Here is a 17,141-nt window from a genome sequence, read left to right as displayed (position 1 = left end):
TGTAGGTGGTAAAACTTTTATCTATAAAGCTTTAAGCAATAGAGGTTTTGTTAGTATAGCTTTTAATAAAAAATTGTTTACCAATTGATAACTACATCTTTAAAGTATCATGAAACATTAACATTTCTTTGAAGGGGAGATCATCAGTTGAGATCGGGGAATGGTGGCCAAGAGCGTGGTGCCTTAAATATAAGCTTTGGCGGAAGACGGTAAAGGCGACATGGGGTTTCGATAGAGTTCCCTTCTTCTTCTTTTTTTTCCTATGCTAAGATGCCAAGTATATCTATATGGTGGCACATTATTGGCCTAGTATACCACTGAACTAGTACACGTAGTGTAGGATGTAATTTCTCCCTCTCTTTATACTATACATAAATTTCCGTTTAAGATTGTTCTAAAATAAATAAATTACCTAATACTTAATTATAGTTGCCTACTAATAAATCTAAAGTTCATAAAACTCTAATAATCAAAATTTCTTGTTCAAAGCCCTCTTTCAAAAATTAAAAGGTTCCTCTCTTGGAAAAAAGTAAAAAAATCTTTCTCCTTTCATTATTTATCATTGCAACTTGTCAAATAATTTGATAATATCAATATTCTCGAATATTTTAAAACATTATCTATTGATCTAAGAAAAGTATTAGTAACTATTTTTAATATAAAAATTTATAATATTAACAACCCTTGTACAGTATGATAGATCTTGTACAACCGCCGAAAATCATGTACTACTACTAAATTTTATGTTACAAACATTTTAAATATATGTAAAGTTATAATGAGCCTTAATATGACCAAAAGATGCTATAGTACAAGTTTAGAACATTTATAGCAATTACTAATGCATCTTGTATAAGTATATATAGAATTTATACAACATCTAAAAATCACGTATTACTACTATTTATTATTATATAATTACTGAAATACATGTATGATTAGAAATGGTCCAGTATAGCTAGAAAATATAATAGAAAAATTAAAAAATAATAAAGAATATTAATAGATGCTATATAAGAATGTATTGATCATGTATACTCACTAAAATTCATGTACCAGCACTAATAATTATTGTACGGACATGAAAATACATCAACAATTATAAGGGAACCTTTACAGTCATAAAATATGTATCATATTACAAGTTATGAAAACTAGTAAAAAAATGCTATAAACCTTGTATGAGTATGTATAGATCTTGTACCATCACCAAAGATTATGTACTGCCATTAATTATTATTATGCATATATTAGAATACATATAAGACTTCAAGAAATCCTAGCATGGTCATAGAAAATATCATAATACAAGTTAAGAAAACTAATTGCAAGTAATAAGAACATCGTACAAACATGTATAGGTCGTATACAACTACTAAAAGTAATGTAATACTAATATATGTAGTATTATAATAAATCCTGGTATGCATTATGTTATAGTACAAATCAAGAAAACTTATAATGAATAATGGATCTTGCATAATGCTTGATAGACCTTGTGCAGCCACCAAAAATCATGTAATGTTATCAAGTGTTATTGTATAAATACTGAAAATAGATGTACGTTTATAGGAAATCCAATAAAACCATGAAATATCATAGTACAAGTTGAAAAAACATATAATTAAGGTGTCATTTGGCATCACTTTTATGCCTTTTATTCTCAGAAATAAATAAATAGAAATCCCACTTTTTAATTATAATTACAAATATATTTGGTATTATTAATTTTTTGAAAAACATAAATAGGGTGGTGGTGGCGGTGGTGTCTATGGTAAAGTGGTCACAAAGGATAGGAAAAATAGTGGTTATATTGGTGGTGAGGGGTGAGTACAGAGGCTACGATGTAGTAGCGGCGAAAACGATAGCAATAGTTATAGTTTGGCCACAAGGGGTGGCGGCAATATGGTAGGGAATATAGTGGTGACAAAAACACCAAAAATAGCAACTGCAGTGTGGTAGAAGGGATAACAACGATGGCAGTGATAACAAAACTACTGGTAGGATGGCGGAAAAGATGAAAGAAATGATAGCAACAGTATGGTGGAGGCATACAAAAAGTTTCTAGGATCCACAAATATTATGCTAGCAATTTAATAACATCCACCTATATGCATTTTAGCCTGTGATAATCATCCCGCTATACTACGTGGCGAAATGAACATTTGGAGTACGCATGAGCAGCTCCATATAGCTTTAGTCCTTCAAAATAAAATAAGAACAGATTGTCAAGATTTTAAATAAAAATAGGTTGTCATATTTCACATATGAGATACTACTTTCTATTCCTTTTTTCGCCCCTTAATACACTCGTTAGTCGTTAGGAACCGCATTTCCACGTTGCGGCCTTCCACTGAAGCTTGTATCCTATCTGCTCCAAAATCCAAGTTGGTGGACCTTTCCAGTCTTCTCTATGGTCCACCAATATAGCAGTAGGTGATTAAACATATAGTAGATTATTTCCACTCTCTATATATTGTCCCTCACCACCACTGATTGGCGTGAACATAATAAGAAATGGGCGACTTAACTTGATATAGTTAGGTGAGAACATAATTGTTAGAATCACTTGCATCTAATATTGCTTTCTCTCTCTCTTGATCTCTTTTGTTTGTTTTTGTAAAGTAGGTTCCTCTTGGTTTATGCTTTTTTTTTTTTGTCTTATTTTTAATATTATTCAAAATGATTGTTTGTCGAGCACTATGATTTTTTTAATGAATTGCATGATCCATACATTTTGTACTTCAAGAATAAATTCTACAATTCTCTGTACATAGAAGTATAACGAAAGAATTCAAGCCCAGGAAAATGCATGTTGTTGGAGGTAACCAATAAATAAAAAATAGTTAAAAAATAATCACAAACTGCCACCAAGGTGGTAGCCTGTGGTACTGGACAGCAATTCTAACCATAAGGTTCCAAGTTTGAAATCGCTGCGGCGACGATTAAATTGTGGACCGGAGCTCACTACTTTGGCCACTGCTTGGACTTGTGGTGTAGGACCGCTCTTGAACCGCTAGTAGCCGGGGTGGTGCCGGATGTGACGTACTCACACGTGGGACTCGAGCCAGAGCTCAGAGGAGTAGCTGAGCCGGGCCTACGGGTGGGAAGGGTATGAGTAAAACCGGTCGGGGTGCCCAACACACGGCCATTTCTGCCCGCATCGAACATTCTCCTGGCGGGGTGGAGGCCCAGTGGGGGCTGCTACGCGAGGGTGGGCTTGTCCCTTCCTCCCCCCCCTATCCCTTTTTTTTCAGCAAAAAAATAATAATAATAATAATAATCACAAACTTATACAAGTGAAAATCATATAAGAACGTATACAGTAGACTGCAAAAGTATTTAAAATTAATTTATAAAAATAAGAAAGGCTATGAGAAAACTTAGATAGGAGGCTTGTTGAGGAATGCATGGAGAGCATTATTTTATACCTCTTGTGCAGGGTAGATAATGCTAATGCTATCAAAGTAAAATAGGCTCCGAGCTTAGTCTAGCTTTGTTTAAATGCAGCACGAGCATGTGATTCGATTTGTCGGGTATAAAATCTTTGAAAAGATTAAAAAAAGGAAAAAATTGTGGAAAAATAGTAGAAGGAATATGTTGGCAATACTAGAATAAGTTGGAGAGAAGATATAATTACTAAAATACACATACGATTATATGCACCTAATATAGCCACAAAATGTAATTGACGAATGTAAAAAATAGTAAAGAATATTAATAGATGTTGTACAAAAATGTATAGATCATGTACGGTCACTAAAATTTATGTACTAGCACAATAATTATTGTATAAACATGAAAACACATATACAATTGTAAGGGACCTTGCATAGTCACGAAATATCATAACACAAGTTATGAAAATTAGTAAAAAATGCTATAGATTTTGTATAAGTATGTATAGACATTGTATAGTCACTAAAGATCATGTATTGCCACTAACTGTTAAAATATAAGAAATCCTATGACTACAAGAAATCCTAGTATACTCAAAATATCATGTTACAAGTTGAAAAAATATGCGTAACTAAGGTGTTGTTTGGCACCACTTGTATTTTTCTATTCTCGAAAATAAGCAAAGAGATATTTTAGTAATTTTTTTTTTATTTTTTTAAGAATATAAATATGTTTGGTGTAATTAATTATTTGTGAAAATATAAACAAGATGGTGGTGGTGATAACTGTGGTAGAGTGGTGCCCAAGGTAGCAACAACATTTATGGTGTTGGTGGTGGGAGGTAGAGATAGTGTGGTGGCTAAGGTCAAGGCGACAATAGCGGTGTCGGTGACAAAGGTAGTGGTAGCAGTATGGTGAATGCGACAACAATGGTATTGGCCATAGTGACGATAATGTTGTAGAGATAATTAAATGGTGATTGTAGTAGTGGTGGCATTACTGACAGTGGTATGATAGAGGCATCGATGCCTCCATGTTATCATCTCAGCACTGTAGAGTTTTAATAGGATTACAGGATCTATCAATACATTAATTAGGTATTCTTTTCTCTGAAAAATCACCATGATTGAATATGCCAAGTTCCAATGTTTATATTATGATGTTGTATAATTACAAAAATAGAAGACATAGCATACAAACAAACAGAAAAACCAATATAAAATTGAGCTAGAGACAGCTTTAACTAGATTGGGCTTCACCATCAAGTTTTATGGATCAAAACCAACCCAACCCAGAATATGTACACGTTGCAACGGCCACTATAATGGCTTTGATGCCTTCGCATTAATTTATAAACGCACACACATCAAATAATAGAGAAAAAAGATAGTGGATATTATAATATATTATTTATTATTAGGGGTGAAAGTGGATCGGACGTTTAGATCCATTATCGTATCCGAATCTATCGAGATAAGGATAGAAATTCAAGCATTCGACTAATATCTATATCCCTATCCATATCCATCAAAAAAATTTGGATATAAATATGGATAGACAACTAACCGGTCCATATCCAAATATCCAATTTTATTTGTAATCCTATTAATTTTATATAACAATCATAAATTTTTAAGAAAAATAAGTAACCATATTAACATGCTATTAACTTAATTTATAATCTACTTAGTCATAACTTTGACTTTATAGTTATAAAGTTTAATTATCCGATTTATTTCCGTATTTATATCCATATTTTTGATATCCAACTTGTATCTATTGGGAAAAATATTGGACACCTCGACCTCGGGCCTGACCGATCTCGCAATCCTCAGATGTAAGCCAAGGCGAATAACTTTGGCTCGGTGAACAACTTCGACACCGACCGAAAAAATGCTAGCTATGGAAAACAATCGGCATGCGTTGACAAGGATTGATAGCCCCAACAACTAACAACCCTGTCAGTCCATGATCATAGTAGCCTTATGTCCCACATCAAACCTGCACCGCACTCTGCCGACACAGATTGACTCCCACACCGCGACTTACCACCAACCGCTGCTTGGCGTTATTGCATGTCACGTCAATCTAGTTAACGATAAGGTTGGCTCCCCTATATAAAGAGAACAATCTGGGAGACATGAGGTATGCAAAATGTTACCTTTCTCACAAAGCCTTCACTCTGTTGAAATCTCTTCCTTCCATACTGTTGTTTTATTGTTATAACTTAGACATCGGAAGGTCTCCTATCGAAAATCCTTTAGCAAGTGGCTTTTTGCAGGCTACCCGATGGAGGAGTTCAACGCCCAACACCTCAACCAGCCTGCTCAGCCGGTCTCCAGCTGACCTCAGAGTCGTCCGAGCTGCGCTCCTATTTCAGTCCGGATACGACGACAACAGTATCCACATCCGTTTAAAAAAAAATATGGATATGAATTTTTGCATCCAACTAGCATCTATAACTGTATTCGTTAAATAAAATAAATATGGATATGAAAATACTAATATGCGATCCGTATCCGATCCAATTTCAGCCCTATTTATCATTAAAACAATTCATTGCAACATAAATAATCATCATTTTTTTTTCCTGTACCTCTCTAAATAAAATAATTATTTAAAAATTCAAAATTTTCATTAAATTTCCCCCTTATACTCTAAAAACAATAACTTTTTAATCAAAAGTAAATGGAAGGTTAACGTTGTTATCTTTCCATCACTTTCATGAGTTAATAGATATATAACAATGATTTTTAATATAAAAATCTAAAATATTAAAAATTTATTTGAATAATCTAATTGGATTGGATTAGATTTCTTATTGGATTCGAGGACCCAGCAGTACGAGCACGATCCTATCAATCTAATACCCTCTCAGCCCGAATCCTCCTGAGATTTGGAAGGATCCTTTCAAGGCTGTGGGCTAGGCAGGCCAACAGCACTTAGCTGATCACGACCATCCACACCACACAGGTCCCAGGACCTGAGCGGTGATGTGAGCGCCATGTGTTGGGAAACCACCACCGCTGATACATTGGCCCCCGTGTATTGCACGGATGCTGTACCATATACCGCATGGGCCCCAATATATCATGGGATGAGTCCAAAAGTCGGGAGAACTCCAAAAGTGGGCCGGATCATTCACTGCTAAGGCCCACCGAGCCCAGGCTATAAAAGGGCGAATAGACATGTCCCCCTCTTGCCCTTCTCTGTTTACGACGACAGTTGTCGGACGAGCCCTCGCAAATTCGAAGCAACCGATCACGAGGCAAAATCCCTTCCCTCTCTCTCACTCGCTTGAGAAAACCCTATTAGTTTATCCCCTTATCGATTCTAATTCTCATCGATCTCATTTGGTTGATGCGATCTGGAAACTGTTCCATCTACCCTTTTCCTTTCTCGAATTTGTAGTTTATTTATTTATTTATTTTTTTGAAGCTGATGAATACTATGACCATGCATTTGAATTTCTGGCCTTAGTTTTTGTCTACTTGATCATCTAATGGAATTGTAGTTGATGCCGTTGCTTCTAAATCTCAAAGAAATGAATCAGGAATTGGAGATTAATCTCTGTGTTTTCCTCTTTTAAATTTAATATATGAAGCTAAGATGTTCTATTTGATTTCCCGCTTTTATTTGTTTTCCTGCTCGATTTCAATCCTTTTGAGGAATGGTCTTGAGATAAAGATTTATGTTTTCAGTATGTGTAGTTTCACGTTACTAACTTTTATGTGCAAATCCGTAGGTCACGTTAATAATATCTAGACTCTAGTTTCTGGATTCGCTGTTTACTTCTGCTTCTTGTTCTTCTTTTGCGTGTTATTTAAGTGAAGCATTCCGCGCAGCTTTTCTGCAGATTAATTTTGTTCAACCTCTGGTCTGAGAATTCCTTTTGGTTAGTCTGGAAATCTATCAATATTTGAATCGCCTGACGCACATGCCATTGTACATAATCGTCCAAGTGACAGAATTTGGATTTCTTGCCCCTCCCTTCTTCCTCTTGTCTCACCCTGATCTGAGAGAAATGATTGCGTCATGGTATTTATCGATTTACTGAAAAGTGAAAAGATGCCTGTGTTTATGGATCCTTACAAGATATAGGGAGTTTCAGTTTCTGAGGCATTAACTGTTTTCTTTGTCATGCATGATAAGGACTTCTTGCTACATGAAGGACTCGATTTGAGTTTAGGGTTTCATTTCTCGTAACTTTCACAATTTTCTTTGCTTTGGCAAGATAGGTTTGTTTGGGTTATCTGTTTCATGCTTTGCTTGTTCTTGTATACAGATGGAGGGGTTCTCATCGCGACTCATGATTTTTGTAGTCTCAGGCCTTCTGCTGCTTTTTCGGCCAGCAGTTGGGATTAGGTTTGTGATAGATAGGGAAGAATGCTTGACTCATTCAGTGGAATATGAAGGCGATACAATTCATGTGTCCTTTGTCGTGCTTAAATATGATACTCCATGGGATAGTAATGATGGCGTGGATCTTGTGGTATGTTTTGACTAATTTTTAAATGTGAATCTGATATTTCTTTTTCTTTTTTTTCGTCAGAGGGGGGTGGGGGGTTTATATTGTAACTTGTAAATGTGCAGATACGCAATTTTTGTACTATTTCTAGACTTTTTGTGATATATATAGCTATTGTTGTCCTTGGGATTAAGTTGATGAAGATTATTTTCAAATTAAATTAAAATTTTTTATCTATCTGTCTGTCTATCTATATCTTTCTTTCTTTCTTTCAATCTATCATGGTATAGTTTCAAAGTTTAATTGTCCTTATTGAATTTCCATGTAGACATTATTTTGTTGTGATTCCCTTTCTCTGACAATACTCAAAGCCATGTATCAAGTTTAATAAAGAACAAAATAGAACAATAAATTCTAGCTAATTTCAACTTTCCTTGGCCTTTGAATTAAAATTATATTAGGGCTCGTTGGGTTCGCGGGAAGCATTTTTCCTCCTAGGAATATGATTTCTAGGAAACAGATTCCTAGGAAGAGGATGCCTAGAAAAATACTTTTGGCATGTTTGGTTGACCATGGGAAAGTGACAAATTTTCAAAGTGCTTATGTTTGGTTGACCCTCCACTTTCCTAGGAAAGTTATGTATAATTCCTATTATGCCCTTAATAAAAATTAGGTCTTTAATGCTTCTTTAATGCTGAAGGGCCTTTTTGGAAAAAAATAAAAATGGAGTGATTTCCGCCTCATGGAAAAGTAACTTTCTCAGGTTTCTCATGGAAAAGATTTTCTCATGAAATATGAGAATCATATTCCTATAGGAATACAACTTTTCCTTCTCTCTCCTTTGAAAACTCCAACCAAACAAAAGGCATCTCATTACTTTCCCGTTGACCATACTTTCCCCCCTTCTTTTCCCGCGAACCAAACGAGCCCTTAGGTTCAAGATAAATATTTCAATTGTTCAAACATTTTATGCTCCATCAACTAGCTGTGCATGGAATACGAGCTGCATCTAGAATATAGTCTTGTATCTATAATGCAGAACAATGCTTTAAAAAATGTCCATAATGGGCATTATAGCAGTTTCAAACCTAAACCGTTATGCTATGTGCCATGGCGGCCTCATATAGCCCCTGGGCCTATAGCTCTAGATATGACGGGTGAAAAGTGACTATAGCAGCTACTACACTATTGCATTGTAGTGGGCATGATGTTCCAATATGGGTTGGACTGACTCTGCAAGTAAGCAATAATTTGATCGGTTTAGTTAGGGGCTTATTAGAAACCGGTTCACTTATTTGGTGATCTAATTGAATGGTGAGTGGGGAAGAAGAGGAGAAGATAAAAATGGAGAGTGGGAAAGAACGGAGCATCCCTTTATTGTGGATCTTTACATTATATGAATGTTGATATGATATTATGATGTTAGATCGATGATGTTTTTTAGCTTTTTGTCCTTTTTATTTCTAAGTTTTTGCATGAAGTTGATGTAAAGTATTGATTTTTGATACTTAGTAGGAAATAAAATTTATATTTTTTAATAGCCTGCTTTGGGTTCGCATCATCCGCTATAGTACGTGCTCTCCACCAACAACTATGAAACCCCTGGCTGCTATGTGCCAACTATTCTTTTTCTAATACATTGTTGTGGAGTTGGAGTATTATGCTTTGCATGTGATGCAGAACAGTGTACGAAAGGGGGTCCATAGCAAGGCTGAGAGGGTAGAACTGAAACATATACTCTGGAAAACTGGATTCAGATCTGAATAATTGTCAAAATTGAACTGCAAATATTGAAATTCCAATGCAAAGTTGATAGTCAATGTGATGTTGAACCAAAAGAATTTTAAATCTAGGGTTTAATGAGGGAATGAAAGGCTAAAGTGTTGTTTAGGACTGAATCTAATGGCTTGCTGTTCATTCAGACTAGATCTGGTTTTTCATATCAACTGATGTAACAATGTTAGATTTCTAAAAAGAGAAAGGAATTCATTAGAATCCATTTTAAAGTCTTGGGATTTAGGTTTTAGATATGAATGGTTGTCTAAGATGACACGATTAGGGATTAGGATGACTATTTCATAGACGATTTGTGCAATATAAATTAAAGTTTAATGAAAACTTGTTAAGGCTTTAAGAAACAAAATTTGGATCTAATGCTTGATAGGAAAATAAAAAAGAAAGAAAGGAAAATCTGATCTAGATAAAAAAGAAAATTAAGAAGAAAAATGTAAAAACCACAAGAATGACTCAATGAGACAGGGAGGAAAGAACCAATTCGGGGATCTAGGAACTAATCTAGGAATTACATCTAAGGGCTAGTCTCTCACCAGATCAATGCATAATGCTGGGAATCAACTTAAACAGCAATCATTTTCTCCAAAACTATCTTTGTTCAATTATCAAACCACAATAACTGTGTGCCATTTAAGAGTATAAATAGAAAAGCCTGACTCAACTTAGGCCAAAGATCCTGAAATGACCCCAATAAGGCATGATTAACACTTAGATCAAAAAACCCACGGAAACTATTCTGCTATAGGCAATACACTAGTAGTAGCCCTTATTGCAGGTGGCACCACCACCACTAGTAGTCGCTATTGCCAGTAGCACCACATGTTGCAGCCCCTGCTGCAGGCAGCACTACCATCACCAGCACTAATAGCTGTTGCTGGCTCTTGTTCACAGCACCATCAACAACAGCTGCTGTTGCTGATGGAACTACCATTGCAGTCACTGTTGCAAGTGGCACCGCCACCGACAATAGTCAATGATGCTGATGGCAAACCCAGCGCAGTTCCGTAGCATCTTAAGAAAAGGTAAAAGAGAGGTAAAGGATAAGGGAAAAGGAAATAAACTTTCCCTTAAGTATTGATGCCTATCACCATTCATCATCTACTGCTCACCATCTCGAATCTCCAATTGATGACCTTCTTTCATCAGGAGGGCTTAGGCTCGAACGTTATGCGAGTAGTGAATTTAGAGGGAATGGGAGAAGCCAGAAATGGGGAAGTATAAAAGAATTGAGATCAGATACTAGGTTGATGGGTATCCTTCCCATCTACTTGACTTCGCATCCACTCACTTAGCAACCACACACCTGCATAATATACATGCTTTTAGCACATAAGCGTGTCCACCTTGTGGTAGGCTGCTTGGGACCAAGCGAGGAGCTCAGGGGCTTGATTTGTCCAAAGTGAGTGTCTAGGTAGGCGGGCGGTCCGATTTTTAAAACAATGCATGCTTCTAGATTTTTTAAAAAAAGCGTTGAAAGATAAAATTGTTTTGCTTGGGTTGATGTTGATGACTGGTTGGGCACTTGTAATTACTATTGCTAGGTTTGTGATTATTAGATAGATGGACGTTGATTTAGCTTGAGTAGTTGTTTCAGGGCATGTTGCATGACTACAATACTCGATTGCTATAAATAATTTGGTGAAATTTATCTTTCATTAGGTTCCTAACTTCTAGCTTACCCTGGCTTAGGATAGTTGATTCCATTGCAATGTGCAATTTGTAATTACTATTGCTAGAATTGTGATTATTAGATAGATGGACATTGATTTAGCTTGAGCAGTTGCTTCAGAGTATGTTTCGTGATTGCGATACTCGATTGCTATAAATAGTTTGGCAAAACTACTTAAGCAAAGGTCATGCCAGGTTAGCTGCCAGGTGACCTTGGCTGTCTCATCATCAAACAATCAAAAACAACAACTGCGGTTGTAGTTGTTAGTTGCAGGCATCGAAGCAGAGAACTATTATTGCTTTAACTGCATTTAAGACAAACCAAATATCCAATCGAAAATACGATCTCAACATTTTTACTTGCAGCTGCAAATCCTGTTGAAAGCAAGTGGAATCACAGGCAACCAAAGAGCCTCTAAATTCATGCTGGCTATTATGATATCTTAGTAGTAAATTTGATTTTCTTTGCAAGAAGATTATGATGCAAGACACTTGCCCTTCTAATAATTTGCAAAATGAAGAAATGCTCTGTACACTGTAGCATATGTAGAAGAAATTTTAACCATGGTTGGTGAAGCAGGGTTTGGCAGATAATTGCATGGTTCTTTCTTCTGTGATGATTCATGACTTGTCTTCCTGCCATGTGAGATGCTAAGCTGTTTCTCTCCTTGGTGAGGCCTTTATCTATGTTTTCCCTTCGTATCAGTTCCATAATCCATACCATACCCTATGAGGGTGAGGGGTTTTGTTTTTACAAACTGTAACTTTCCTTTCAGTGCTTGCCTTCCTTGCCCATCATAAGACTAATTTTATTATGAACGAATTCAGTGGTATATCCTTCCTTCCATCAAAAATTCTGTTGCTTTTTCTTTTTATTTCTAAGGCTTGAATCAGGATGTCTGTTTTCTAGTTTGAAAGAAGTCTTTTTTCTAGTTTGAAAGAAGTCAGAATATTGCTGGAAAAGAAGATGAATGGTAACTTTTATTTGATAGATATTAGTGATTAAAGAAAAAAAAAAAAGAACTGAAACAGACACTAGCTTTATTATTGCTTTGATTTCATCAACCTATAATGATCTCCAAAAAGATTTAATACAAACTTATGAAGAAATAGTGTGGTGAAGGGAATTAAAATGATGAAAATAAAGATGATTTTACCTTTTTTTTACATTTTTGTTTCATATTGTTGTTAAAGATAAATAATCAGTTTTTGGTAAGTGAACTCCCTGTCCATATTGATGTTATTTGTGCCACATATGCATGCATGCATGTGTACTGTGCCCATCTGCCTGCCGGCTTCTGCACACACTCACCTACACATAAGTCGGGTTTCACATTATGTTAAAATCTTTGATGAATGTTCCAATGATTTAAAAAATGTTGGGTCATCCAAGTTGGATATCATCACTGTTGACTTCTTTTTGTGTGTTGGGGGCATTGATAGGACAAAATTAACAATCTTGACTGTGGTTGGAATATTTTCTTGTGCAGCCACATAAATCAGACTAGTGCTTTGGAAAACATGCCATACGATATTATGTTTTTAGATGTCTGGTTCTTTTAGTGTGCTACCAGTGACTTCATGATTTGTTGACTGCTACAGGTAAGAGATCCCAATGGAGCTCAAATTTATGATTTTCGTAACAAGATAAGTTAAAAGTTTGAATTTGTAGTTCAGAAGAAGGGTCTCCATCGCTTCTGCTTTACCAACAAATCCCCATATCATGGAACCATAGACTTTGATGTACATCTCAATCATTTTTCATACATTGACCAACATGCAAAAGATGGTAAGCAGTTTGCTTTTTGTGTTTCCCCTCCTAGGATGAAGACCATTATTCTTCTTATTCTTCTTATATATGCAGAGCATGTTGCCCCTTTACTTGAGCAAATTGCAAAACTAGAGGAAGCTTTGAACGGCATACAGTTTGAGCAGCATTGGTTGGTTGCTCAGTCATACCGCCAAGCTCTAGGTATATCTTATGCAATTTATATTTCCATCTGTGGTAAAGGTTGTGCCAGATCACAACACTGTAGATGCATGATTTTGCATATTATGTGTACGTTTTGGCTCTCTTCAAATTTTTGGAACACGTTGGCATTTTCTTGTTTTAGTTCTTAGAGACTTATGGTGCCATGCTTGGATGGCCTCTGATCCATATATTGAATGTAATTGTTTTGTGAACTTGAAGGACAAAAAATAGTCAATAGAAATTTTAAAAAATGAGATGTGTTTTCAATAGAAGTTTTAAAAAACAGGATTTGGAGGGTTCATTAGTTGCATGAGATTAATTTGCAACAGATGAGGTAGATTTTCCTTGTAAAACTAACAATTTAGGCTTTATATAGGTTTTCTCTTGCCTAAATTTGCTTTGACAGGAGCTGATACCAATAACTCTAGGGTTGATCTCAGCCTGATAATTACTTGTAATGTCTGCTCAATTGTACCCTGGAGCTTTTACAACTTAAGAGTTTCATTTGTTAGCCGATCCCATATTTGATGGGAAGAGGGGTTGATGATGATAAATTAGTAACTTGTAACAAAAATGTGATCAATCTAATTAGTCAAAAACCTGTTTAATTGGACAACACAAGTCATAATCATCTTGCATGATTTTTTTTTCTTCAGAAGCATAACCAACGCACCTTAATCATATGATTTATACTCTGTTGATTTTGTCTGTAGTTAATGAAGACATGAGCAAGAGGACCATTCACAAATCACTCTTTGAATCCGCGGCATTGGTTGGAGCTAGCGTGCTGCAAGTCTATCTCTTGCGTCGCCTCTTCGAGCGAAAGCTTGGCACCTCGAGGGTTTAAGGCTTCAGTGCATTTGAGTTGTATCTTACATGATTCTAAAAGGATTCAATCCATGGATGTATCTGTGGATTGAAATCTGAAAAAGTTGTTAAGCATGCTAGAGCAAGTTTTCTACTAGTAAGAAATAAGTACCTTATTTTGAGCGCAAGTACAGGGATAACTTTCTATTGCTAAAGCATGTAGCCAACAATCCATTAGTTCTTTTAAAATGAGTGAACCATGTCACTGATCATATAGGTCTGCTTATCAAGTTGAAATATTTTTGACCAATTTGCATGCCTTGTGAAAAGCCAGGGGAATTAGAATGTTAGATTTCTTGCGTCCATTTCCAAATGTTCCATCAGAAACATACAAGTGACAAGCCACATTTAGAGAAAGCAAAAGAGACACTAGGATTTGTAAGGCAAGAAAATGCATTTCTTATTGTGGGCATCTAGCTTGCTACTTATTCTTTTGTGGAAGCATCACTTTTTTTGGTCAATTGGTGCAAAATCATAAATTGCATCCTTATCTCTAAAAATCTCAGCAGTTATTGGGCCACAACAAGCACCAAAAGGTTTGCCGATCATTGGATGTGTGTCAACCATGTTGGGCCAACTCTGCTAAAGCTGCAAAGAGGGAAGAAGCTTAAGGATGGCAAGCTAGGCTTGAGGCCTCCTTTGGTGTTGCAGTAGAGTTTAGAACTTTAGATGCTAGTAGAGTTTTTACTAAAAAGTTTGGTAAAAACGTGTTTGAGATGCTATAAAATTTTAACATTTATTTACTAACCAAACTGAGAAAATAGTTTAAGTATTAGAAGGTAACAATAAAGAATATTATACTGTGATTTAAATAGTCTAATTGTTTGTAATCCCAAAAACTTTAAAGATATAAATTATCTATTTTAATATTTAATCTAAATAATTTAATAAATAATATTTTTATACTTATTATAAAAACTACTATCTTTTATAATATTATTATAATCTAATAATATAATATTGTTATTTAAATATAATATTATAACATATTATGTCATTATATTATTAGAAAGTAATAATATGATTTATTATATTATAGTTACTATAACAGGATAACAACGATAATAGTATTATATAATATAATATTACATTACTATTATCATATTATATTATATTGTACTATCAAAAATCATTATTATAAAGTATTGTTAATATATAATTTTCTATATTTTAATCTAATAGATATACTAAATAATATAATTATTTTTTGGCAATAAAAGATACCAATTTAATGATTATGATAATAAAAGGTATTTTAAATTTAATTAAAATATTCCAACGTCAGGAATCAAACTTGGGTCATTTAGGTGAGTGAGTGTTTAAAAAAACAGCTTCCCAACATTATCTCAAATAGAGCTTTTGCCCGAAAGCTCTAAATTAAAGCTATTCTTTAATAGATTTTTTTTCAGCCTTTAGAGAAGTTAGAAAATTATTTCAAAATTTTAATCAAATATTTCAAAATAGCCTAAAAGAGTTTCTAACCCTTCTTTTAAGGCTTTCCAAAAGCAAATCAAAGCTAAGCGGACCTCAGTCTTTTGGCATCATCTGTTGCTGACTGATGGTCCAAATGGAGGCAGTTTATACTAAAACAAATATTGGCTTGGCTCAATGATGTGCCCGTGGCGAGCCAACGACCAGCTCTAAAGATGAGCTGGGGACTGGGAGAAGTTAATCAAACACCATCAGGTCTTCTGTATGACTTGTGGCTGCATTTTTTTTTCTTTCTTTCTTGTGAGGATATGAGCCTGAACCCAAAAGTGTGGCTTGCGTTCCTCAATGTCTGTAGCAATGGTTAGGAGAAGGGTTGTGTTGTTTATAATGCCAACATTAATTGTTCTTGTGCTCCTCAGCATGATTTCCAACTTTGCTGGATATATATGGTTGGCATCCAAGAAGATTCAGTGTTATCTTGAGGTTGGGCTGAGTATGCAGCGCTGTTGAACTTGATCAAAATTTTGAGGTTGGGCTTTGGCTTCAGGCGCTGCTATTGAAGAGGGAATGTGGTGTCTCAGGGTAATGCTGCGAAAGGGATGAAACTTTTGAGTTCTTACAATGATTTAGCAGAACTGTTGGTTAGATTCTTGGTTGTTCTGTAATTGCTGTTAGCCTGAAAAACAGTAAGGTAGGTTACCCTTAGTGACAACTAGTCTTCCATGCACCCATTTGTCTTTGTATGATTTACTTTTAAAAGTTTAGTACCAATATACCGAGTTTTTACCTCTAGTTTTGGTAAAATTTTTAGTTGGACCAAATCCAATGGTTGAGTTGGTGGATCCATCCAACCATAAACCAGCATGCACAAACACACCTGATTGCTCCTTTTTTTTTTTCCTCCTGTTTCTTTTTTGTCCACTTTGTGCATGTTGGTTTGTGGTTGGACTGATCCGCCATTGAGCTGATGGATCTAATCCAGCCAATAATTTCTCGCAATTTTGCTGGCAACTTGGCATCCAAGAAACAAAATCAAGCCCTGCTTTGGTCAGAGTAGCTTTTATAAGGGTCATTGAATTCTATGATATAATGCACCCAAAGGTCAATCTGTTCCTTTCAGAGTAGCTTCTAGTTGTGCCAAATCACCATCAACTTTGCCATCCAGCCTTCCTGCTGCATATAGAATTGGGGTCTTTTTCACAGAGAGGTTTTCTCAGGATTAATTACTTGGGCAAAGCTCCAAAGCGTTTGCTATAAACAATGGCTTTGTCAAGCTTGTTATTGACAAGCGATTGATGGCAATGGTTTGACATCATTGCCTCCAACTTGGTATGGAATTTTTTCCCATGGGATTGGCCAAGTGGAGGCATATATAAGGCATCCATGATCAATCAACATGTAGCATCCACTATGACACACCAAAGAGGACCAATGTGTAGCTTGGTGTCTGAAGGCGGCTGTCCAAAGTTATTGAGTTTTGGTCATATTAGGAGAATCAAAATAATTTTGAAGATGTGTGAATCTTAAGATATTATCATATTA

The 17,141-nt window shown here is 35.5% G+C and overlaps 1 pseudogene; it reads left to right on the top strand.

Moving 5' to 3' along the window:
• The first annotated feature begins 6,606 nt into the window (after positions 1-6,606).
• LOC103695561 lies at positions 6,607-14,418 on the top strand (annotated as a pseudogene).
• Positions 14,419-17,141: the final 2,723 nt, after the last annotated feature.

This window comes from Phoenix dactylifera, chromosome 9 (assembly GCF_009389715.1).
Source record: "Phoenix dactylifera cultivar Barhee BC4 chromosome 9, palm_55x_up_171113_PBpolish2nd_filt_p, whole genome shotgun sequence".
In the NCBI taxonomy this organism is placed as follows: Eukaryota; Viridiplantae; Streptophyta; class Magnoliopsida; order Arecales; family Arecaceae; genus Phoenix; species Phoenix dactylifera.
This window is presented reverse-complemented; position numbering and strand designations above follow the sequence as displayed.